Source organism: Protopterus annectens, chromosome 3.part0 (assembly GCF_019279795.1).
Source record: "Protopterus annectens isolate FY-2018-M chromosome 3.part0, PAN1.0, whole genome shotgun sequence".
Classification (NCBI taxonomy): domain Eukaryota; kingdom Metazoa; phylum Chordata; order Ceratodontiformes; family Protopteridae; genus Protopterus; species Protopterus annectens.
Genome location: NC_056731.1, coordinates 184,822,595 through 184,846,628, shown reverse-complemented (window position 1 = coordinate 184,846,628; position 24,034 = coordinate 184,822,595). Strand labels below are relative to the sequence as shown.

At 46.4% G+C, this 24,034-nt stretch overlaps 1 protein-coding gene across 6 annotated transcripts in view; it reads right to left on the bottom strand.

The window, feature by feature from the left end:
• ZMYND11 (zinc finger MYND-type containing 11) overlaps nt 1-24,034 on the bottom strand; it is a 1,778,022-nt gene that overhangs the window by 671,957 nt on the left and 1,082,031 nt on the right. The window lies entirely within an intron of this gene.

Below are 24,034 nucleotides of genomic sequence, written 5' to 3'. Positions count from 1 at the left end.
CATAAATGCCTTCAAGCTTCCAGTATAAAGGTTGATGAATGGCTGATTTTCTCTGGTTTTGTCTTGCTCTCCAACTGTACAGACTGGAAAAATACAATCGAAGGATTCTGTGCCTCCCTGGAGAGGTCCAGGCTTATAATCATGTCTAAGAAATCCTTACTCTTCGACTGCACCTAAAGAGGAAAACGGAAAAAGATGCAAGGTGCAGTACCAATGGGCAATGACAGGAAATGAAGGGGAAGGGTTATTCACCCATTCCTGCTCAAATTCAGAAGACACAGGTGGTGGGAACTTAACTACAGCAGTGATCACACTCAAAAAATCTAAAATTATAAAATGGTGACTATACAACAGTACTGCTTTCATCATGTGGTTGTGATCGCAATCATTACTTCATGGAAGACTACCACAGCAGGCAGTGTTTTGGAAGCATCACAGAGGGGGAGGAGGGCAGCATGCCCTTCACCGCAACAGAAGTAAACCTTGTCTTGGCCCTGGAAATAAGGTCCAGTAGGCAATGTTTGAAAAAGGTGTGACCAGACGACCAAGTAGCTGCCTCCATGCTATCATGTGCACTTACCCATTTTAGAAAGGCTGTCATGGTGGCTGTGGCCCTGGTAAAGTGAAACCTGACTTTATCTTGCACACTTTTTCCATGATGTTTATACAAATGCAAACAGATTTCCAACTTAAAAAGTCAAGTTTGGATAGAGGCAGGCCTTTTATATTTTTAACAAATTCTACAAAAAGCTGTTCAATTTTTCTAAAATCATTTCTTCTGCCCCAATTCATATTTCAGCTGACTGTGAACATCAATGGAATGCAGTGTCCCACCCTCATTCTGAGAACTGAAAAAAACACTGGCAACTGGATAGCTTGCTTGAGCATAACCGCAGTAATCACCCTAGGCATAAAGGAGGGGGTTAAGTGAGTAAAGCAACCCTGCTCTTATAAAACTAAGGAATGACTCTGCACATATGCTTTTTCAAGCCTACTAACTTACAAAAAATCACTTGTTTATAGCTTAAGCCAATGGCATTAATCTAGACATTCACCCTTGTAAAATAAGAGAACATATCTTAATTCTACATGTAATACAATCGGTACACTTTTACATCCCACGAGCCTAAGATAACAGCTGATTAACATTAAACTTTCTTCTCATGTTATACTGTAAAGCCTATAATTCTTACAACTAAAAATGTACTTGCTTACTTTAATATCGTTAACACATACAGCAGCCACTGAAAAGACTCCACACGTTAAAAATACCCATAAAGTACAGTTGTGTACTTTTACCATAAATGTAGATGTTCAAGTGTATTTACTGTTGCAGTCATTACATTTGGGTAATCTGCTGGCAGGTTGCCCTCAGTCGGCCTGATTAACAAAGTCTTGGGTCCTGCATTGGTTGCTGTCCCTTCTTCCATGACGTCAGGTCGTCAGGAGTATAAAACATGCAGCCGACGGCATTACATCAGTTTTTCTTGCCCCAGATATCAGGTGCCCCGCAAATGGGGAGCTATATATATATATATATATATATATATATATATATATATATATATATATATACATACATACGTACACATACATATATCTGTATATAATTTAAAACACAAAAAATATACCTCCAAACAAAAGCAAATGCACCAAAAAGGCTTTTAAGCATAGTAAAAGAAAGGAGAGGTATAGTAAGAGAAAAACAGGGGGATGGAGGGAGGGTAACCAGGACTGCAACAGTGAATACACTCGAACATCTACATTTATGGTAAGTGTACACAACTGTACTATGTTCTTTGTGTTTCACTGTTGCAGTCATTACATTTGGGTAGAATCCCAAAGCTATGGTTGGGAGGATGGATTTATACAGCATTATGGTGGTGCTGCGGTAGTGCTGTCGCCTCACAGTAAGACGTTGTCCCATTCGATACTCAGCTAGAGCGTCTTCTGTCTGGAGACATGCGTGAATGGGCGTTCCTTCGTTGAAGGTTGTGCGTCAGGGCTGGCAACTCAGCACGTAAAAATCTACTGCCAATCATTAGCGGACCGGAGTTCCGCTGTGGCGACCCCTAACCAGGAAAAGCCAAAAGACACAACAACAACAAGGAGCAGCTATAAGGCCCTGCAGGACAGCAGTGGCAAAGTCAGCTCTGGATTTAGAGAAGAGCGGTAAATGGTAATGTTTGGTGAACGTATGAACTAGCAGCTTCTAGAATGTCTCTGGTAGGAACCCCTCTGAGAAAGGCTGCAGAAGTAGATGCAGCCCTGGTGGAATGAGATCTGATCCCCTTGGGGATAGGTTTACCATGGTGCATATATCAGAAATGAATACAATGGCTTATCCATTTGGAAATAGTCTGCTTTGAAATAGCCTTTCCTTCTGCCCCTGCAGCAAATGTCACCAATAGTTGTTCAGATTTTCTTAGAGATTTTGTCCTGTTTAAGTAGAATCTAAGTTGTCCGTGTACATCCAATGAATGCAGAATCCGCTCACCCTTGTTCTGTGGATTGGGAAAAAAAGTTGGCAGATGAATGGTCTGATTAAGAGCCATACTGGATACCACCTTAGGTATGAAAGATGGATTGGTCCTGAGAGCCACCCTGTCTGGTTGAAAAACTAATGAAAGGCTCCACTGCCATAAGAGCCTGTAAATCTGAAATCCTTCTAGCTGAAGTGACTGCAAAAAGGAAAGCTGTTTTCCAGGAGAGAAATTTTAGGTCTGCAGTAGCAGCTGGCTCAAAAGGAGGGAGAGTGAGTTTTTCCAAAACAACACTGAGGTCCCATGCAGGAGTTGGTGCTCTCCTGGGGGGTCCTAAAATGTTGGCCCCTCTGAGACACTGCTTTAGCAGAGGATGAGAGAAGAGGGGAGGATTCTGTGTTGTAATGAGCTGAAATGGCAGAGACATGGATTTTTATGGAAGAAAAAGATAGGCCCTTGTGAACCATCTCAGTTAAGTATTGTAGAATCTGAGGAATATTGGACATTACTGTGCATATTCCTTGTGACTGGTTCCAGGCACAGAATCTTTTCCATTTGTCAGCATAAGATTTTCTAGTACTAGGCCTTCTAGCCTCCAAAATGACATCCATCACAGGTTTGCTGAGGGATGCCAAGGATGAAATTAGTTGATTAGCCATGCTGCAAGATTCAAAGTTTGCAGCTGAGTGTGCAGAATTTGGTAGTTCTGCTGAGACAGTAGGTAAGGTGTCTGAGGCAGGTGCCACGGAGGAAGGTGGGACACATTGCGCAGGAGTGGGTACCAGTGTTGGCGAGGCCAGTCTGGAACAATCAGAATCATTTTTGGTTTGTCCTGTCTGACTTTTAGTAGAACTTTGGAGAGCAGAGGCAGAGGGGGAAAAGCATAGACTGATAGTTTTTTCCAGCTGAATGACAGAGTATCCACTTTCCAAGCTTTTTTGTGATGAATTCTTGTGCAGAATTTCTCCAACTGATAGTTCTGGGGTGAGGCAAAAAATCTATGTCTGGACTCCCCCATTTGCGTGCCAACATGTTGAAAACTTGTGGTTCCAGTTTCCATTCATGTGGGTCCATAAGTTTTCTACTTAGTTCGTCTGCCAGAGTATTTAGCTTTCCTGGCAGGAATTGTGCTTGTAGTTGTATTTGATAGGTCAAGGCTGTGTTCCACAACGCCATGGCTAGTCTGCAAGAGGGGTAGAAATGTGTACCCCCCCTGCTTGTTTATGTACCACATAAAGTACAGTTTTGTACCTACCATAAATGTAGATGTCCGATAGATATGCAACTGCAGTCCTGACATATGGGTTGTCCTGCCTCAGGCAGCCCTTCGGTCGGCCAGATTCCAAAGTCTGTGTCTGGCGTCAGCCAAGGTCGCCTCCTCCCCGACGTCAGAGCGGCTGGAGTATAAAGGCATCAGCCGACGCCATCTTCTTCAGTGTTTCTTGCCCCAGATGCCAGGTGCCCTCCAAGGAAGGCTAAATTTTGTGAATGGATAAACAGATAAAACCAGACATGCACAACAGTAATAAACAGATACACCATAATATATATCCCCAGCTGATAGGTAAGGGGAGAAAGGACCCAAAAGGGGAAAAACAGAGGGGTAGGAGGGAAGGAAAACCTGACTGCAGTTGCATATCTATTGGACATCTACATTTATGGTAGGTACAAAACTGTACTATGTCCTTCAAGAATGCAACTGCAGTCCTGACATATGGGTTGAATACCATAGCCAAGCTGGGGGTGGTAGGACTAAGCAAAAGATGGTGTAGCTAGAAGGCCCTGCAGGACTGCCGAAGCAAAGCCTGCTCGGGATCTGGAGTATAATGGCAGGTTGTAGTGTTTGGTAAATGTATGCACGGAGCTCCATGTAGCAGCCTCTAGAATATCTTTTGTAGCCACTCCTCTTACAAAAGCTGTGGATGTGGCCATAGCTCTGGTGGAGTGTGGTCTAATATTAGATGGCACACTTTTTCCATGAAAAGAATAACAGAATCTGATGCAGTGTCCAATCCATTTTGAGATAGTTTGTTTGGTGACTGCTTTTCCTTGCACTCCAGCAGCATAGGCTACAAACAGTTGGTCAGACTTCCTGGTGTACTTTGTTCTGTCCAAGTAGTAGCGTAGTTGTCTGTGAATGTCTAACGTATGCAGCAGATTTTCCCCTTTATTTTGAGGGTTAGGAAAGAAAGTAGGCAGGTGAATTGCTTGGTTTAGAGACACTCTGGATATCACCTTAGGCATGAATGAAGGATTGGTCCTAAGGGAAACTCTGTCCTGATGAAAGATGAGAAAAGGAGGAACTGCCATGAGGGCCTGTATCTCCGAGACTCTTCTTGCTGAGGTGACTGCCAACAGGAAAACCATTTTCCAAGAGAGAAATTGCATTTCTGAAGATGCTGCTGGTTCAAAAGGAGGAAGAGTTAATTTTTCCAAGACATAATTGAGGTCCCATGCAGGAATTGGTAGCTTCCTTGGAGGTTTGATATTCTTTTTGCCTCTTAGAAGCTGTCTTAGCAAGGGATGCGAAAACACAGGTGGATCACAGTTGTAATGTGCTGAGATAGCTGAAGCGTGGATTTTGATGGAAGAGTATGAGAGGCCACTGTGAAACATTTCTGCCAAGTATTCTAATATCTGAGGTATGTTCATCAGTGATGCGTCCTGGCCCTTGTTGACATTCCAGATGGTGAATCTCTTCCATTTGGCCGAATAGGCTTTTCTGGTGAAAGGTCTGCGTGCCTCCAGCAAAATTTCCTGAACTTTTTCGGAGAGGGAGTCATGGGTCTGAGTCATGGAACTCTCCAAGCTGTCAGCTTTAAGGTTTGCAGGTTCTGATGAACAGTCTTGTAACTGTGTTGAGTCAGGAGCAGAGGCCATTGAGGCAAGGGCCACGGTTTGGTGTGAGTTATGCTCAGTAGTAGTGGATACCAGTGTTGCCTTGGCCAGTCTGGAGCTATCAAGATTCCTCTTGGTTGTTCTGCCTTGATCTTCAGTAACACCTTGGTGAGCAAAGGTAGCGGAGGGAATGCATAAATTGTTAGAGCATTCCAGCTGAAGGAAAGAGCATCCGTTCTCCAAGCTAGAGGATGGTGTATCCTTGTGCAGAACCTTTCCAGGTGATGATTGAGATGAGATGCAAAGAGGTCTATGTCTGGTCTTCCCCATGCAGATGCTATTTGTGAGAAAATGCGTGGGTGTAGCATCCATTCGTGTGGATCCAAGAAATTTCTGCTCAACCTGTCTGCCAGAACATTGTCCTTGCCCAGAACAAACTGGGATTGCAAGTAGATGTTCAGTTTCAGGGACTTTTCCCAAAGAATCATTGTTAGTCTGCAGAGGGGGTAGGAATGAGTGCCCCCTTGTTTGTTTATGTACCACATGACAGTGGTGTTGTCTGTCCTTATTAGCAGATGACCTTGCTGAAGAGATTTTCCAAAGGCTTCTATTGCATGTATCACTGCCAACATCTCTTTTTGATTTATGTGCTGATGCATTTCCATGGGAGTCCATTGCCCTTGAATGCATCTGCCGTCCATGTGCGCCCCCCCCCATCCATGGTCTGAGGCGTCTGTTGTAACAGTTTGACTTGTTGGAGGTTTGTTGAAAAGCATGCCTTCGTTTAAGTGACTTGCTTGAGCCCACCACAAAAATTCCCTTTGCAGGCATGGTTTGAGTGGTATTATGTCTTCTAGGTTGTGGCTGTGTTGCGACCACAAGCTTTTTAGGTACCATTGCAGCTTTCTCATGTGTAGTCTTGCCAGAGGGATTAGAAGAATGCAAGATGCCATGAACCCCAGGGCCTGCAGGGTCTTCCTTGCGGTCAGGTGGGTTAATTTTGCTAGACCTTTGAAGTAAGCTGTTAAATGCTCTTGTTTCTCCTCTGTGAGGAAAGCCATTTGTAGCTGTGTGTCCAGTTTTGCTCCTAGAAAAATAATCTCTTGGGATGGCAGTAATCTTGATTTTTGAATGTTGACTGTGTATCCCAAAGCCTGCAGCAATTGAATGACATAATCCAAGTGTTTTATCAAGGTCTGTTTGCTGTCTGCTTGTATTAGGCAGTCGTCCAGGTAAGGGTATATTTGAATCCCCTGGAGTCTGCAATGTGCCACTACTGATGCCAGGCATTTCGTGAATACTCTGGGCGCAGTAGATAAGCCAAACGGCAATGCTGAGAATTGATAGTGCTCTGTTCCTGAAAGAAATCTAAGTTATCTTCTGCAACTGTGTCTGATAGGGACATGCAGGTATGCCTCCTTGAGGTCCAGAGTAACCAGCCAAGACCCCTTGCCCAGCATGGGAAGAAGTTGCTGTAACGTCAGCATCTTGGATTTTGGCACCATGAGAAAAGTATTTAGAACGGACAAGTCCAATATAGGCCTCCATTGTTTTTCTTTTCTTGGAACAAGGAACAGTCTTGAATAAAATCCCTGGCCTTGCTCCTGAGGAGGAACCTTCTCTATTGCTTTTATTTGTAACAGCTTTGAGACTTCTATGAGTGCCTCTGCCCTTTGATTTTGTGGCAGGTTTGGCATGCCTTGTCCTGTTGGTAAGGTATGGAAGTGGAATCTGTAACCTCTGTCTATTATGTCCAGAATCCAATTGTCCTTTGTTATAATGTGCCAGTTTTTTGAGAATAGAGATAATTTTCCGCCTAGAGGTGCTTCTCTTTGAGCCTTGGTAGGCGGAGTGAAAGGTAAGTCATTGTGATGGTCCCTGTGGTGCAGGTGAACTACCTGTGCCACTTCTCTGATTTTGTGGTTGCCATTGGCGTCCCCTGTAGGAGACTTGGTATTGCCCTCTACCTCGTGCACGTCTGTTCTTTCCCCTTTGAAACTTGTCAGAGTCTGGAAAGGACCAATTCTTTGAAGGCCAATTCCTGCTGAACATTGGTGGCTGAACCTGGAGGAAATCCTTTACTGTCTGTACTGATTTTGCCTTCTCCTCAACAGATTTCAACACATCCTGAGCATTAGTACCAAAAAGCTTCTGTTTATCCAGAGGTGCGTCCAGGAGCTTTACTTTAACATTATCTGGCAGTGGCTGTTCTTTCAACCAAGCATGTCTACGGATAACAGCCCCTGTCATAGCTGCCCTACATGAAGCCTCCAATGCATCATAACCACACTGTAGAAAATGATTACTAACCTGCTGGGTATTATGAACCAACTCCTGCAATGCCTTTCTATCTATAGGCTCAGGAGAGGCTATCTTTTTCTGCAAATCATCCAGTAAATAATCTTGGTACTGAAACATATGAAAAAGGCAGTTAAGTGACCTCATGGCAAGGGTGGAAGAGGTATAAACTTTTTTACCCCATCTCTCCAGGGACCTTGCTTCCCTGTCAGCTGACAGTGGATTCTTGGCTGAGGAGGTAGCCACTCCTTTGGGGCCCTGTGAAATAGTTTCTAGATCCACAGAGTGGGCCTTAAAGAGATGCTTGTGAGTGTCAGGTACCCTGTAACATCTGTCTGGCTTGACAGGAGCAGGAGGGAGAGAATCAGGGGAAGCACTGGAGTCGGAGAAAACATCATCCAGGACATCCAAAACTGGAGGTATAGCTAAAGGTCTGTGCTGGGGTAACTTAAGGAAGGTACGTAGCCTTTTCCTAGAATCAGAAAATTCCTGACCCTGCCACTTAAAATGTTCCCTCATGGAGTGCAGGACTTCACCGAAAGAAAAATCCTCTGGAGGAGAGGCAGAGGGAATAGATTCCTCAGCATCAGAGTCCTCATAGGCCTGGAAGGATTCTTCTTGGGTATCTGAATGCTCCGAATCCCCAGAGGCTTCATCTGAAGAGAGGTTGTCTGCCTGCTCAGTTCTAGGCCTTTTTTCTGCAGGCGGCTGAGAACCTCTGTCTGGGTGAGGCTGAGACCCCCTGATAAGAGAGATTAAATCTGCAGCCAGAGGCATGATTTGTCTGTCAGAAGAAGGGGCCTGAGAAGTAGGTTTAGGATGGGCCTTGGCCTGGCTGGCGGCCTTAGCACATGCAAAGGCCTTGATTGACATGGATACAGGAGGCCTAGCTGCCCCACGTGCAGGGGTAACTTTGTCCACGGGAATGGTGTCGGGTAGATCCAGAACTTCGGTTTCCAGAGGAAAATCAACAACCGGCACCGGTGTAGTCTCCGAGACCGAGGGATGAGTTAACGCGGTGTCGTCGGCCTGGAGCGGTTGAATTACCGCTTCCTAAGGGACCGAAGCACTCGCAGAGGGCTTAGGCGTCATATCGGTGGAAGACGCGGGCCGAGGATGTCGGTCCCGGTCCTTTCGTTTTTTGGTAGTTTGTGCTGTCGGTTGTTCCGACGGCATGTTGTAAGCGTAGGATTCGCCAAAAAGTCTTCGGCAAACTCTGCCCAGCGCCTGAGAGTGCGCTTATTAAAGCAAGCACAGGCAGCACAGGCCGAGACGTCGTGGTCTGGGCCCAGGCAAGGGAGGCAGTAAGAATGGAAGTCCTTATGAGGTATTTGTTTACCACAAGACAAACAATTATTAACTTTCTCAATTTGTTCCGACATCGGCTGAGGCAAGAAAAAATGTTCCCCAACGGGGTACTTAGCTTTTAGATGACTTCGGTAACTGAAAACACAGGAGCTGACCGACCGGCACTTGCGAACTGCTTCTGCTTCGGGCACCGCGCGGCAAGAAAGACTGAAGAACATGGCGTTGGCTGATGCCTTTATACTCCAGCCGCTCTGACGTCGGGGAGGAGGCGACATCGGCCGACGCCGGACCCAGACTTTGGAATCTGGCCGACCGAAGGGCTGCCTGAGGCAGGACAACCCATATGTCAGGACTGCAGTTGCATTCTTGAAGGACATCTGTGGTGTTATCTGTCTTTATCATTAGTTGTCCCGGATGAAGGTAGTCCTTGAAGGCTGACAGTGCATTCTGTACAGCTAGCATCTCTTTCTGACTGATATGTAGGTGCATTTGATTTGGGTTCCATTTGCCCTGAATGCACTTTCCTGCCAGATGAGCCCCCCCAAGCATAGTCTGATGCATCTGTAGTTAGGGTTTGGGCGGCAGGGGGTGGTGTGAATGGTAGTCCCTTGTTTTGGTGGCAGGTCTCTGCCCACAAAAACATGGTAGAGCCAGCAAACAGTGGACAGTAATCCGTTTATTAATGGAGGATGGAGAAAAACACACCGGTTTCGGCCTTCCTCAGTGTCTGCATTTGTTACAAAATGTCACAACCTTATATATAACAAGTGGTCTGGCGCCACCCAGAGTCCAAATTACATCACATATATTTCACACATATTCATTTAGACCAGGGAAAAAGAGTGCACCCAATTTTATAATCCATTTCTTTTCCATGTTGTTTAATATTCCATGCCAACCTGATTTGTTATGTGTATTCCGTTGAATAAATAGAAGTTATGTTCTTACCATAACGTTCCATGTTAGTTGTCTTCTTCTCGCCTTCTTCTTGCTGGATGGGTTCGGAGCCGACCTCGGCTCCACTGCCACTCTAAAAGCTCGAGAGTTGGTTCCACCGGCTCGAGGCTCCCCTTATATCCCACAATGCTAGGCGAGAGTTACCTCAGATCTCGTTTGTAAGCTAACCCAGCTTATATCAATAACAGTATAACTGTAAATAGAATCCACCTCTAACAGCAGGAAGAAAAGGGTGACCTACATCCTGAAATAAGAAATATGCACAATAGCATATGACTAAGAAAGAGGTGGTAGAAAGAGAGGTCACGATCACAACTCCTCTAGGTCTGTCCAGGCCAGGGGAAGGAGGGTGGGGCCAAGAAGAAGGCGAGAAGAAGACAACTAACATGGAACGTTATGGTAAGAACATAACTTCTATATGTTAAGTTGTCTATCTCGCCTTCATTCTTGCTGGATGGGACCGTCCCTAGCACCTTGTCCTGGGTGGCCTAACGGAACAGACTCCTGAGAACAGTGGAACCAAAATTAGCTCTATGCCTAGAAGCTAAATCCAACTTATAATGGGAAATAAAAGTGTGAGGAGTAGCCCAAGTAGCCGCTGCACAAATGGTGTCAATAGGCAGTCTGTCTTGGAAGGCTAAAGAAGTAGCCAAAGCTCTGGTGGAATGGGCTTTAGGTTTATTAGGCAGTTTTTGGTGTCTAATCTCATAAACAAGGGTAATCAGAGACGTTAGCCATCTGGATAATGATACCTTTGAAACTGGAAGTCCTTTTCTGCTTTCCGCATAGGAGACAAACAGCTGATCAGATTTTCTGAATTGTTTCGTCCTGTCCAAGTAGTACCTTAATTGACGATGAACATCCAGGCAGTGTAATTTTTGTTCAGACCTATTTGAATACTCTGGGAAAAAGACAGGAGGTCAATGCTTTGGTTTAGATTTGATGTTGAAACCACCTTAGGCAAAAGGACGGTTAGTTCAGAAGGAAACTCTGTCCTTATGGAACAAAAGATAAGGAGAACGACAACTGAGTGCTTGAAGTTCTGAAATTCTTCTAGCTGATGTGATAGCCACCAGAAAGAGAGTTTTCCATGATAATAATTTCAAGGAACATGAAGCTGCAGGTAGGTTCGAAGGGGAAAGAATCAAAGAAGCAAGAACTAAATTTAGGTCCCAAGGAGAAGGAGGATTTCTTATAGGAGGTCTGAGAAGAAAAACTCCTTTCAAAAAGGCTTTGCAAAGTTTGTGGGACATTAGGGCAGATTCAGAAATGCCCACATGAAAATTAGAAATAGCTGCCAATTGAACCTTAAGAGTAGATGGAGATGAACCTGCATGGAAGAGTTCAGCTAGAAAATCAAGGACTAGTTGGATGGAAGCGGTGAAAGGATCTATGTCCTTTCCTTGTGCCCAATATGAGAAGCGATTCCACTTACTCAAATAAATCTTCGAGTGGAAGATTTATGGGAAGCTATCAATATATCTCTAACCGAGTGAGATAATTGAGGAAGCCTGGCTACGGTTGGAACTGGAGGAACCAAGCAGTGAGGTTCAGAGAGGGAGGGAGCGATGAAACTGACCCGACTGGTGGATCAAAAGATCTGGAACTAGGTCCAGATGCCACGGTCGCTCAAGAGAAACGATGTAGAAAGGGGAACCACACTTGTCGAGGCCAGTAAGGAGCAATGAGGATCAATGAGGCCTTCTGAGCGATAGCTTTCTGTATTACTTGAGAGATCAGAGGGAAAGGAGGAAATGCATACAGAAGTCCCGGGCCAAACTTGGACTAGAGCGCCTCTGCTGGGTTGGCCTGGTAAAGGGAATAGAGTGAAGTATTCTCTGCACTTGCTGTTTTGGGGAGTAGCAAAAGATCGCAGCAAGGCTGACCCCACTTGAGAAATATCTCTCTCACTACAGAGTCTTTCAGAGACCACTCGTGAGGCATGAGTATAGCTCTGCTCAACTTGTCCGCAATGTGATTGGACTTCCGGGATGTGCGTTGCTATCAGAAAACGCTGAGAAGAAATCGCCCATTGCCACAGTCTGAGTGCTTCTCGACACAGGGGGTATGATCTGGTTCCGCCTTATTTGTTGATGTACCACACTACAGACATATTGTCTGTCTGGATTGCAATCGTTCCCAAGGGAAGAGAGTCTTGAAGGGCTTGCAACGCTAAAAGCACTGCTCTCATCTCCAGAACATTTATGTGCAAGTGGCATTCGTTTGGTTGCCATGTGCCCTGGACTGTCCTGCCCTGATAATGCCCCCACCCGATCAGGGAGGCATCCGTTGTCAGAGTAGCAACCGGAGGAGGTGGAACAAATGGTCTCCCGACAGGAGCTGGGGAAGACATCCACCACATGAGATGCTTTTGCACGCTTGCGTGATCATAATGGTGTGAGACATTGGAAGTTCCTGGTATGACCATTGAGAAAAAGCATCCACTGAAGGATCCGCATGTGGTATCTGGCCAATGGGAGGAGAGGTATGGCGCTGCCATGATTCCCAACACCTTTAGAACTAACCTGGCTTTGGCTCTGTTGTTGTTGAGAAGAAGTGACACCAATTTGTGAATGTCTGATATCCTTTGGTTCGTTAGCGTTGCAGACATGTTTATAGTATCTAAATTTGCCTATGTAGGTAATAGTACGACAAGGCGACAAAACAGACTTTTCGCAATTTATTGAAATACCCAGTTTTGACAAACGCGAAAAGTATAATCTCTGGTCATCAGAAGGAGATGCTTGGTGGGAGCTGTGAGAAGCCAGTCGTCCAAATATGGAAACACCTGGAATCCTTGTCGTCTCAGGTGAGAAGCTACCACTGCCATGCATTTGGTAAACACTCGGGGCAGTGGTGAGACCAAAGGGCAGGGCCCTGAATTGAAAATGACTGGTTCCCAGCCTGAAGCGGAGGAATCTTCTGGAGCGTCTGTTCATTTTTATGTGATAGTACGCATCCTGAAGGTCTATAGAGCACATCCAGTTTCCTTTTCCCAATAGGAGAAGGATGGATTGCAGCGTGACCATCCGAAATCTTGTTTTCTTGACTGATCTGTTCAAGATACTGAGATCCAAAATTGGTCTCCAGTCCCGTTTTCTTTGGAACTAAAAGAACTTTGAGTAGATCCCGGACTCTTTTTGGCCTGCTGACACTGACTGAATTGCTCTTTTTGCAAGCAGTTTTGAAATTTCCAAAGCTGCTATATCCCTTTGAGCGGTGGAACATCTGGAAGGGATTTTTTGACTGATTTGGAAACGAAGAAAGGGGATAGAATAGCCTTCGAAATGATGGACTGTACCCATTTGTCTTGAGTCAGGGATAGCCAGGCTTCTGGGTACAGTGATAATCTTCCCGACTGCCTCCGAAGATGGGCAGTCGGGCAACACCTCAGGGATGCTGAAAGGGCTTGTCAGGAAAGGCTTCCGATTGCCCTGGTTCTGCGGACCCCCTGCCCCTAGGGCGGCGTCTACCATTGTTATTCCCACCTCTGCCTCTGGTAGGAAAACGACTCTGTCGTCAGGCGAAGTCCCTTGAGATTGTTTACGGAACCACATCTTTCCACCCTTCTGGCCTTTGGGGTAAGGCCTAGAAGGAGTCGAAAACGGACTCCGGCGGCAGAAAGGGTCTTGCCATCAGTCTCGCACCTAGTCAGGGTTTCTTTCACTTGAGGACCAAAAAGAGATGATCCATCAAAGGGAGTTCGTGAAAGGCGTCTTGAAAGGTTCCAAAGTTGCATAGCCGCATCCAGGCGTGCCTCGTAAGGCTACCCCTGTTCCTGCGGCTCTGCTCGCTCCATCGGCCGCATAAGAGGAGGCGCATGGAGGAGTTGGAAATGGAATTAAGGATAGCCAGCTGCGTGTTCATTTTCTCTTGGAAACCCGCAGCTGTAGGGTCCTTCAACATTTCACTCGCTTCCTTGATCAAGTCCCTTTGAAGACGAGTGAAATGGCACAGGTAATTCAGCGAACGCATGGTAAATGTCGCTGAGGAGAACATCCACTTCCCGTACCTATCCATGGACCTAGATTCCTTGTTAGGTGGATGGACAGGCACTGAAGGATCAGCCAGTTCCTTCTTTGTGGCGGCAGCTACCACCATAGCATCCACAGAAACTCCTTTTGATAAAAATTGCTTGTCTGATGGAGCTGTGATGAATTTGGAGGGTCTCCTGGGAGTGGGGTCCACTGAATCAGGAGCCGTCCATGCCTTCTTAGCAACCACCTGGGGGACACCCAGGAGGTGGAAGGACGAGAGCCAAACGCCTCAAGATACACAGATTCGTCCTCCGAAGGGTTGAGGGCTGGCCAATTTCCCCTCTGCTTAAGGATCTCCAGAATGTCTGCAAATGAGACATCTTCAGAAGGGGAACGGGGGGAACCCTCAGAATCATCCAGATCTGTGTCCGACGTGATAGACTCAGGTGAGTCAATGTGCTTCCTCTTGCACTTCCTCTTCCGAGGGGGCTCTTCTGCCAAATCAGGAGAGGCCTCGGAAGAGGATGAAATCCCCAAAGGGGGCTCCTGAGGAGCTGGCTCTCTGCGGTCCGGGATGAGGGAGTGAGTTGAATTACCCTGAGGCAGCATAGAGGGAGGGGCTGACGGAGCCGACTGTGGAGTAGAGCCAGGCTCTAACACACTCCGCATGACCTCGAATGCACCCCTGTCAGGCAGAGCCAGAGGTCCCCGCTCCGAGGAGCTAAGGACCCCCCTCGGCACCGACAGTGATGGCTCCGAGGCCGATGTCGGAGCCGAACTCACCAGCGCCGGCACCGAGGGAGAGGGGGTCGGACAAGGGTCCGATGCCACTCACCCCTCGAGCCGACGAGGCAGGTCCGGCCGAGATTCCTCCACGGAAGAAAACGGAGCCGACGACGGAGCCGAAGACAATTGTCTCGGCTCGGTGACCACACTCTCGGTTCCGACACCACCGCGCTCCGAACTCAAAAGAGTCCAAGGAGGAAAGAGTTGATGGACCGGGGCAGGCACCGACTGATGAGTCGGGCTCTGAAGCATCTGGGCTAGTGCCTCGGACTTAAGTAGTCGACTCACCACCCTCTGAAGGTCATGATCGGAAAGCCTCGATGACCTAGAGGAATGAGACCTTTGGCTCCGTTCAGACAGCAGGGGAGATCCTGGAGCCGAATGAACGGAGCCAAGAGAAGGTGACCTAGACCTCTTTCTGGTTGTCGGCTCCGAAGATCTTGTCGGAGCCGACACGGGTACCTCGATAACCTCGGCTCCGGCCGGAGCCGAGGAAGCCACAGAAACTGTGGACTGAGTCTTATCGGCTCCAGCCGGAGCCGATAAAGGCAAAGGTTGAACAACCTGAGGTCTCGGCTCAGAAGCCGGAGCCGAAGACCTCGATGCCTTAGAGGGCTTCCCTGTTGAAACTGACAGGGAATCCTCTGGTTTTAACAAGACTCTCAGAATCAACTTGTTTTTTCTCTCCTGCAGGACCCTGGGGCTGAAGCCATGGCACACAGCACAGGAGTCCTGCAGGTGCAAAGGCCCCAGACAATAGACACAAGAAGTGTGAGCGTCTGTCAGAGACATTTTCTGACAGCACGCATCACACTTCTTGAATCCAGAGACCTTTGCTTCCTTTGACATTTTCCTGACAGGTGTACACTAACACACACCCAAACACACAGTTATACCCTGTCAGAAAAAATTATTAATACTAAAAATAATAACAATTTTAGTAAAATACTAATAATTAAGCACAAAAAAGTTAAAGTAACTACACAAACACACCCTAGGGAAGGGAAGGCCAAAGGCCCAAGGGAAGAACCAACGGTTCTTTTAATAAGAAAACGGGGAAAAAATAGGGTCGGGGATAAAGATCTATATCCTACACTAATTTAGGAAGAATTAAAGTTAAAAGGGGAAAAAGAGAGTAACTTTTTGTATAAAAAGCTAACACTCACCAGGAACCGGTAGAAGCAACCAACCTCGAAGCTGTAGCGGCAAACGAGATCTGAGGTAACTCTCGCCTAGCATTGTGGGATATAAGGGGAGCCTCGAGCCGGTGGAACCAACTCTCGAGCTTTTAGAGTGGCCGAGTCGGAGCCGAGGTCGGCTCCGAACCCATCCAGCAAGAATGAAGGCGAGATAGACAACTTAACATTATCAATTACAGTAAATCTAAACTTGGCCCAGGGATGTTTTATTGTATGTTTATATTGTGCGTTGGTTGGTTTAGCAGTCCTAATGTCGCCAAGGTGTTCTGAAATCCTAAATTTTACACACCGAGAGGTTTGTCCTACATAAAAGGCTGAACAGCTGCATGATGCCAAATAAATCAGCCAATCCGATTGACAATTTGCGAAAAATTTAATTGGAAAAACTTCACCTGTATTTCTGCTTGTGAATTCCTTGGTTTTGAACATATTATTACAGTGTGTACAATGTCCACATGGGAAGCATCCCACTAGAGGGCCACCTTCTAAGGTTATTTGTTTAGATGAATTCTCATTCCTATTGATGTGTTTGTAATGATTAAAAAAGGATCCCATGTTCCGACCTCGTCTGTAAGAAAAGTGGCATCTGTCATCCAGTATGGCCCTAAGCTTATCGGCTAACAATATGTTCCAAAGTCTCTGTACACAATTGATGAGAGCATCAGTATTTCTCCCATATGTGGTGACCAATCTAATTTGAGAATTGGATTTCTGTTTGTTCTCCCTATATTGTAGCAGATTCTCCCGATTTGTACTGGTAGCAAATCGTCTACCCTGAGCAATGTCACCTTTTTGGTACCCACAGTTCTAAAACCTTATAGATAAATCTGACATATAGGTGGAAAATGTCCTTTCCTCTGAGAAAATCCTCCTAAAGCGGACAAATTGAGACTTTGGAATGTTTCTGCAAATGTGAGGTGGATGAAAGCTGGAGGCATGGAGCAAGGAGTTGCATTGTGGGTATTTCCGATAAATTTCTGTTGTTGGTGTATGATCTACATTCTTTGTGACTAAGACATCCAAAAAGGTAATCTGATTTTTGTCATAAGTTATAGTGAATTCGATACCCCATTTGTTTTCATTCAAATAGGTGACAAACTCCTTGAGATAGACAATGTCAGATCTCCATACCATCCATCAATCATCCAAATACCTCCTCCATATATCAATCTCATCCATGTAGATGTTGTGTGCCCTATCATAGATAATTTAGTCTTGAACATAGGCTATAAAAAGATCTGCATATATAGGGGCAAAAGAAGCCCCCATGGCAGTGCCTTTGGTCTGTAGATAACATTCATTCCCATAAAATATCACATTCTTAGTCAACACATGCTCCGACAAGCAAAGTAACAATGTATTGAAGCCTGGGGGATATAGTTCTGACTTCATCAACCAATACTCCAATGCATCTAGGCCTGCCCAATGGGGGATGTTGGTATATAATGCAGAAACATCCAAAGTACACAAATACCACCCTTCTTCAAGCTGCATGTCTGCTATAATGCAGAGGAATTCAGTGGTGTCCTGTATTCTTGCTCTTACATATTGTAGCAAAGGCTTAAGGTGTAATGTGAGGAATTGAGATAATGGTTCAGTGATGGAACCTCTACCCGAAACAATCGGTCGACCTGGTGGATGTACAGGATCCTTGTGAATCTTAGGGAGGAAATAAATATATTGATTGGAGGGATCAGATACAGTAAGATGGTATCGAGTATCTTATGTTAGAATACCTTCCTCTCTAGCTAGTTGTAAGAATTCATCTATTTTCTTTTTGAATCCTGGTGTAGGATCGATCACCATATGTGTATAGTATCTACTGTCTGATAACTGTCACATAGCTTCAGAATTATATGATGACCAATCCTGTACTACAATGGCACCCCCTTTGTCTGCTGACAATATCAGTAAGTTCTTGTTATTAGCCATTTCAATAATTGTATCCATCTCCTTCCTGGATACATTGTTCTGTTTCTCATGCATATCCTTAAAATTGAAGTGTAAATCTTTGAGAGTGGAGTTATAGAACATGGATACAGTTGGATGCATTGGTGGAGTACAAGTCGATTTATGATATTTAAATTTTGCATCATTGCCTGAATTATCTTCTGTCTGAAAAAATAATTTCAAGTTAAGTAATCGACAAAACTCAGAAATATCATTAGCAAATGAATCTTCAGAGATAAAGAAACCAGGAATGAAATTAAGTCCTTTATTAAGAATTTGTATTTGTGTTGTGGACAATGTGGTAGATGAAATGTTTAGCACATTATTCATTTCTGAACAATCAATCATTTTCAATAGATCTACCATGTTTTCCACCCCTGTGTTTCCTCCCACCCAGTTTGTACCTTTGGCTAAAGGGATCAAAGAATTTCTCCTTTTGGATACTGGTGAGTCAGCGGAGTGTTGTGTAGTGGACTCAAAACTGGTTGAGGAGTCCTCACCTGATTCGTCACAACTTGATGTGTTTGACTTTTTAAGATAGATCTGGGTCTTTTCCTTTTGTTAGTCTTCCTGTGGGAAGGCTCAAACCTAACCTGTTTGTTACTAGAAAATGGGTGCCCCCCCTTCATAATCATTTAGGTCCTGGTGAAATTTGCCCATTTTCTTGTCCTTTAATGTCTGTTCAAGGTTGATAAGGTCCTGTCTCATTTTCTGGAGGTTATTCGTATAGCCCTCTTGACCTTCAAATTTACTGATGTTATTACACATATCGGTAATTTCTATTATGTGTTTGTCTATGGTCCTAGCATAATATGCTGATAAAATTTTGACAAATTCCATTGATGATTTGTGTTGAGCCTCTGCTCATTGTTCCAATAATATAGAATCTGCTTCAGAGACAAGTGGTTGTATCTTTACCCTCAGTCCCCTGGGTGATATTTCTTTAGCTAAGTAAGCTTTGAAAAGTTTGGCATGCCACACATTGGCCCTTAATTTCCTCATACTTTTATTCAGTTTATGGAATGACACTTCACAACTGTTAGTTGTTACAGAGGCTTCCCTGTTGTTACCTTCCCCGAAATTAGTAAGCCCGAAGGCTTCTAAATCATCCCTATCAGCTGAAAAGCCCCTCAATAGATCTGTAAGATCCATAACTTTTAGTTATGTACTCACCATAACTTCAGATGTTTGGGATCCATCTCGCCTACATTCTGAATGATGGGTTCGGAGCCGATCCCTCGGCTCCGACTCGGCACGCTTATGCCAAAGAGCGAAGTCTCTTATTGGCTGAGCTTACTATATCCCAGGATGCACCACCAACAGTCCCCCAGATCTAGTTTGTCCGCATACATGCACACATGCATACCCTGCTTATATAACATCGTCAGATGAAACAAGATAAAAACAGTGGAGCTCAAAACCGTTCTATCTCTTCTGATCTGCAAGGCAGGGGAAGGAGGGTGGGTATCAGGAATGTAGGCGAGATGGATCCCAAACATCTGAAGTTATGGTGAGTACATAACTAAAAGATGTTATGTGATCCTATCTCGCCTACATTCTGAATGATGGGACAGCGTCCCTAGCACCTGAATCCTGGGTGGCTCACTGGAAAACACTCCGGAGTACCGTGGAACCAAATGAAGCTCGTCCTTTAGATGCCACATCCAATTTGTAGTGGGAAATGAAAGTGTGCGGGTTGGACCAAGTAGCCGCAGCACAAATTTCCGAAATAGCGAGCTTGGAATGAAAAGCTATAGAAGTAGCCATAGCTCTGGTAGAATGAGCTTTGATAGATGATGCGAGTTGCTTATTTGAAGAAGAATAGGCCTGAGTTATGCAATCTCTGATCCATTTTGAGATTGTAGCTTTTGTGATGGTCTGGCCCAATTTATTATCTGAGAAGGACACAAACAACTGGTCTGACTTACGGGTTGCTGGGTCCTGTCTAAATAGAAGCGTAATTGCCTGTGAACATCCAATTTATGGAGAGTGTATTCTGCCTCATTAGAGAATTTTGGAAAGAAAACTGGTAGTTCTAGGGATTGTTGAAGACAGAAACTAGAGCAGACCTTTGGGACAAAGGATGGATTAGGCCTAAGAGATACTCTATCTTTGTGGAAAATCAGATATGGTGGTTTAATAGACAGGGCTTGAAGCTCTGAGACTCTTCTTGCTGAAGTAATAGCCACTAAGAATGCCGTTTTCCATGACAGATATTTTAATTCGCATGTAGCAGCCGGTTCAAAAGGGGAGATGTTAATGCGCGAAGCACTAAATCAAGATCCCACGGAGGTGCAGGATGAAAAACTGGTGGTCTTAACAGACTCGCACCTTTAATGAAAGTTTTGCATAGCCTGCTGCTCATCAAAGGAGGATCCGTGGATTCATGGAATTTAGAGATAGCAGCTAGTTGAACTTTAATAGTTGAGACAGAAGATCCCTGATTAAATAGGGATGTTAAGAATTTCAAAACTTCTGGGACAGGAGCAGTGATAGGGTCTAAGCCCTTGAGTTGAGCCCAGATAGCAAACCTCTTCCACTTACTGAGGTACAATTTGTTAGTGGTGGGTTTATGGGCCGAAGACAAAATGTGAACAACTTCCGGGTCTAGTGTGTGGCTTCTGACTAAGGTCGGAAGTGGAGGAGCCAAGCTGTCAATTTCAGAGATTGAAGAGACTGATGCCAATGTCCCGACTGATGGATTAGCAAATCCGGGATCAGGTCTAAGGTCCATGGATCGTCCACTGCATGCTTTTTCAGGTAAGGAAACCATATCTGACGAGGCCAGTATGGGGCAATCAGAATCATTGAAGACCTTAGCTGGGAAGCTTTTTGAATGACTTTGGGAAGGAGTGGGATTGGAGGAAAAGCATAAAGCAACCCTGTTGGCCAGGGTTGAGCTAGAGCATCCATGGCCGGTACTTCCTGATGTGGAATCAAGGAGAAGAACCTTTGGCACTTGGTGTTTTGTGGAGTCGCAAATAGGTCGCAGCACGGCGTCCCCCATCTCTTGAAAACCTGGGCTGCTACTGCGGTTTAGAGACCATTCGTGAGGAGAGAGAATTGTCCTGCTTAATTTGTCCGCCAATACATTTGACTTTCCCGGGATGTGGGTCGCTACCAAGAAGCGGTTGGTAGCTACAGCCCATTCCCACACTCTCATGGCCTCTCTGCAAAGGGGATACGATCTGGTCCCTCCTTGTTTGTTCAGATACCAAACCACCGACATGTTGTCTGTGTGGATGGCGATGATACCCTGAGGAAGGAACTTGTGTAAGGCCTGTAGGGATAGAAGTACAGCCCTCATCTCCAACACGTTGATGTGGAGAAGAGCTTCGTCCGGAAGCCAGAAGCCCTGAACTAGCCTGCCCAGACAATGCCCCCCCCACCCTATCTGGGAGGCATCTGTCGTCAGGGTAACCGCTGGAGGGGGAAGAACAAAGGGTTTGCCCTGGTCTAAGTTGGATGTCTGAAGCCACCAGCGCAGGTCCCTTTTGCATATTTCCGTAATCATGATGTGATGATTGAGGGGGAGATCTTGAAAGGTCCATTGAGTTGATAAGAGCCACTGAAGAATCCTCATGTGTAACCTTGCTAGAGGAACTAAAAGTACCGTGGCAGACATTGAGCCTAGAACCTGTAGGACCATCCTGGCTGGGGCTTTGGATCTCGAGATCAGAGCTTGAACTTGGCCCTGTAAGGTTCGGATCCTTTCGGCAGGAAGAAAGACACGCATCAATCTTGAGTCTATCTCTGCTCCTATAAACTTTATGCGCTGAGAGGGCAGCAAGACAGACTTTGACCAATTGAATGTAATCCCCAGGGAAACACCCAGGAGATGGTGGCTTTGAGGTTGTCCATAAGTAGATGCCTGGTGGTGGCAGTCAGGAGCCAGTCGTCGAGATAGGGAAACACTTGGAATCCAAGGCTCCTCAGGTGAGCCGTCACTACTGCCAAACACTTGGTGAACACCCTGGGGCTGTGGTGAGACCAAAGGGCAGAGCACAAAATTGGTAATGACTGGCTCCCAGGCTGAAGCGCAGATACCTTCTGGACGCCTGATGTATCGGTATGTGATAATAGGCGCCCTTGAGGTCTATGGAGCACATCCAAACATCCTTCTCCAACAACGGGAGAATGGATTGCAACGTGACCATTCGAATTTGGATTTCGAACGGATAGGTTCAGTCTGCTGAGATCCAATATTGGTCTCAGGTCCCCTGTCTTTTGGCACTAAAAGAACCTGGAGTAATTTCCTGATCCGATTTGGTCTGTGGGGACCGGTTGGATGACTCCTTTTGTAGCAGCTTTGAAGCTTCTGCGGCTGCTATTTCCCTTTGACTGGGTGGTGGGTCCGGGATTCTCTTGGACGGAGGGGTGAGTATTTGAATGGGATGATGTAACCTCCGGCAATTATCCGGCACCCATCTGTCCTGAGTGATTGACTCCCAGGCTTTTAGGTGCTTGGCAACGACACCCGACTGGCTCGAGCAGCACAGCCGGGCAATCCCTCATGTCGTGTGGGAGGCTGAAGAGCCACGAAAGGACTCGCGGTCTCCAGAATTGCGGGCCCTCTGCCGCCTCTGGGACGGCGTCTCCTGAAAAATTTCCCGCCCTCTGCCTCTGGACGGGAATCTTCCTGCTGTTGGGAGAAAAACTTGCGAGATTTTCGAACCACATTTTCCTCCTTTGGCCTTGGGGTAAGGCCGAAAGGGAGTGGAATAACGGGCACCTACGGCAGATAACGTTTTTCCCTCTTGCTCACAGCGGGTAAGGGTGTCTTTCACCTTGGGTCCAAACAATGAGGACCCATCAAAGGGAGCGTCGGCGAAAGAAGACTTGAAGGCCTCCGCAAACTGACACAAGCGGAGCCAGGCCTGTCTACGTAGAGCCACGCCTGTGCCTGCCGCTCTACCCGCCCCTTCGGCCGCATAAGATATGAGCCTCATGGACGAGTTAGCAATTGACGTCAGGATAGCCAACTGAGAGCTAACGGACTGGGCTAGCTGTTCAGGTAGGTTACCCGAGAGGGAGTCTGACAACTCCTTGACCAGATCCCTCTGAAGCCTGGTAAAATGTGCCAAATAATTCAGAGACCTTAAGGTAAAGGCCGCTGAAGTCAGGGTGCGCTTCCCGTACCTATCCATACTCCTAGACTCCTTATTAGGAGGATGGATGGACGTTGAAGCCTCTGCCACGCCCTGCTGTGTAGCAGATGCCACCACCATGGCATCTACAGCCACGCCTTTAGTAAGGAACTCCTTCTCGGGGGGAGCAGATAAGAATTTGTTTGGACGAGAAGGGACTGGTTCCACAGTATCCGGGTGTTCCACCCTGACAAACTAAATCCAGAAGCTCGTCAAGGGCGGAGATACCCAGGAGGCAGAGGGCTGAGCCCCAAAGGCCTTGAGGAGCACTGATTCGTCCGCAGAGGGGTTTGGACATCCAGCCGCCTCGTTGTTTGAGGATCTCTAAGATGTCTGCAAAGGAGACATCATCCGAGGACGACTTAGGGACCCCTCTGCATCATCCATATCCGTGTCCGATGTGATAGACTCGGGGAGTCCACGTGCTTCCTCTTGCACGATCTCTTCCTTGGGGTTCCTCTGGAGATGACTCAAGAACCCTCAGGAAGAGGGGAACCCCACTGGGGTAACCTCAGGCCTCGGGCTCCGCTGGCTACGGACAGGGAACTGCCAAAGGCCCAGTCTCCACGCCCAGGAAGGTGCTGGTAAAACCGAGAGATGGCCAAGAGGATTTGGCCAAGGCACTCCTCATGGCTCTGAAAGCCGGACCTCCAGAATCCTGGGAGCGTCCAGTCTCCGGGGCCATGATAGTAGACGGAAGTCCCGCAGCCGAAGCACCGAGAGGGAGGCTCGGAACCGAAAGCATCGGTCCCGAAACATCACCCTCGGGTCCAGCCGAAGAAGTCCGCGTACCAAACTCGGACCCGAGGGCCCGGGTTGGAGTAAGGGTCGGAGCCGACCCTAAGATCTCCACCGGCTCCAAGAGCACCTGCTCCGACGGAGCCGAAGCAGTCGGAGGAGGAATAACAATGGGGTGGGTCATGGCCATCGGCTCCGAAGCCAACTGGGTCGGAGCCGAAACAAATTTTTGGAAGACTGGGGACTGGAAAAGTCTTTGGAGCACCCTGTCTATATCAGAATCTGACATTCTCGAAGACCGAGAGGAAACAGAACGGGTTCGAGAAGACCTCTCCCTCGGCCCCAAGGGACTA